General features: G+C 47.0%; 1 pseudogene; it reads left to right on the top strand.

Moving 5' to 3' along the window:
* The first annotated feature begins 453 nt into the window (after window positions 1–453).
* On the top strand, window positions 454–1,260 carry LOC147419565 (uncharacterized; annotated as a pseudogene).
* The last annotated feature ends 1,146 nt before the right edge of the window (window positions 1,261–2,406 follow it).

Here is a 2,406-nt window from a genome sequence, read left to right as displayed (position 1 = left end):
ACTCAGGTCCTCCTCTTGGGCAAGGGGTTACCCATGGGGGAGGGCGTTAAGCCTGTAGCTCCCGCCCCTATCCCATCGAGGAGAACGCACTCTGCGCAGCAACGATCCTAGCCTGGATGAAACAGATTGCACTCCCTCGTTCTGCGCGGCCGCTGCGGCTCCCTGGTTCCGCATGGCCGCTGCACACAGACCCCCCTGCACCTATTTCGACCTTGACCTTGCGACCTCAAGCCTGCACCTATTTTGACCTTGACCTCACAACCTCAAGGTTACCTGATTTGCAACAACCTTAACTTAACCTAGGAAGGGTTTTCCAGACAAGAAGCAGATTGACCTTATCGGTGGGTTTTCCGACCTAAGGTCTGTGTTTCAAGAAGGTGTCTTTTTCTATTTCAAGAAGATCAGCCTTTATCTAAAGGCTACTCCGACCTAAGCAGCATACTCTTTGCGTTCATGGCTACACGAGCTTTGTCTCGAGGTAAGCTTAGTTTCGCTGGAGTCGTAGCAACACCTCCAAATGTAGACAACTTCACCCGCCTTCAAACCAAAGTCGAAAGCCTTCGCAAGGAGAATGACGAGTTGAAACAAAGGCTTTCAACTTTTGAAGCCCGGCTTGCCGCAATAGAGAGTCACAAGGAGGAGGAGTTGAAACACATAGAAATCTAACTCACAAAGGCAAAAGAAGAAGTAGAGACGACCGTCACAAAGGAGGTCAAAACCCAACTAGAAGAGGTAATCTCTCGCAGGGTCAAAGATCGCATAGCATCCACATTACGTGAACGGCAACGACAGGAGGACATCGCCCTCAATGTTTGCATTTGTGGGCTCCCAAGCGATTGGAAAGGGGAGGGGGATCTCAAGTTTCATGAGTCACTTGCCCGCATCCAATCCACAATCCCCATGATACAAAGTGATCCAGCAACAATCACTTCTCTTGCACATGAACCTTGCACCAATCTTGCAATCTACACTTTCAAAACCAAGGTGGACCGAATCAAATTTCTTAAGAAATCAAGGCTTCTCAAAGACACCAAAATGTGGATTATAGAGATCTTACACCCGCTCAACTCAAGCAAAAGAAGGCAGAACTACAAAAGATGCGAGAAGCGCACACAATAGGGAAGTGGACAGTCTACCGAGGAGGTGAAGCCATTATTCAAGAGTTTTGAACTCCCAAACCAGCTCCCTCCTCACCCCCTTCTGCATAGATTTTGTTTATCTTATCCTTTCTTACCTATTTTTTGGACCCTCACTCCTTAACTGAGATGTATCCCAAAATCCTCCCACGTTTGCAATGTTTTTTCTTTGGTCCCATAGGTCATATCTGACCTCCGTGGATGATAATACAATCTCTCTCTCTCTCTCTCTCTCTCTCTCTCTCTCTCTCTCTCTCTCTCTCTCTCTCTCTCTCTCTCTCTCTCTCTCTCTCTCTCTCTCTCTCTCTCTCTCTCTCTCTCTCTCTCAAGTTTTTTTCTTTCGAAAACACAGGTCGATCCCACATCATCATCACCATCACCTTTTCTCCTTTTTTCTCTCCCTTGACCCTCTGTTGGCCTTGCCTCTCTCTCTCTCTCTCTCTCTCTCTCTCTCTCTCTCTCTCTCTCTCTCTCTCTCTCTCTCTCTCTCTCTCTCTCTCTCTCTCTCTCTTCTCTCTCTCTTTTCTCTTGATCCTCTTGATCCTTTGTCGACCTCGGTCTCGGCTTGTCTCTCTCTCTCTCTCTCTCTCTCTTCCCTCTCTCTATCTCTCTCTATCTCTCTCTCTCTACCCCCTAACCCATCCATCTCTCTCTGTCTATCTCCCTCTCTCTCTCTCTATCGCTCTCCCTCTCTCTCTCTCTTCCCCCTAAACCATCCGTCTTAGATGGGATGCATTACACTTTCTACATGATGCTTGAATTGACTCCCAAGTGAATGAAGCTTTTCTACAATGCCAATGTATTACGGCTTGGGAGAAATCCGGTGGGTCACGCTTCACACATTACACCACCCATATTGCCCCCAACTACAAAACCATGTGCTTCACTGAAAGAGGGAACCGTACTCACACTTACATGCTTGATCATTCTCCTTGTCTGTGATAAGCACTATCGCAGCCATTCATCTTAGCTCCCATTTCCTTTGATGCAAGACAGGGTGTTGGGGCAATGGAGAAGAATCAAATCGACTGTTCACATTATGATCACTACAAGTCGTGATTCTAAGTACCACACACTACTAGAGTGTTCAACTTCTGGTCACATCCGAACTCACTTCTCTCACATTTTCAATCATGACTTAGACCTACAGATTTTCCTTTCCCAATCACAGTGTGGGCTCTCCATTGCAACTCGCATCACCACAATTTTGGAGCATTGAGAGTCGCTATCTATTGATCTCTCTCTCTCTCTCTCTCTCTCTCTCTCTCTC

This window comes from Adiantum capillus-veneris, chromosome 29 (assembly GCF_014529385.1).
Source record: "Adiantum capillus-veneris isolate H3 chromosome 29, ASM1452938v2, whole genome shotgun sequence".
Classification (NCBI taxonomy): Eukaryota; Viridiplantae; Streptophyta; class Polypodiopsida; order Polypodiales; family Pteridaceae; genus Adiantum; species Adiantum capillus-veneris.
Note: the sequence above shows the minus strand (reverse complement) of the source record. Positions and strands in the feature narration are given on the sequence as shown.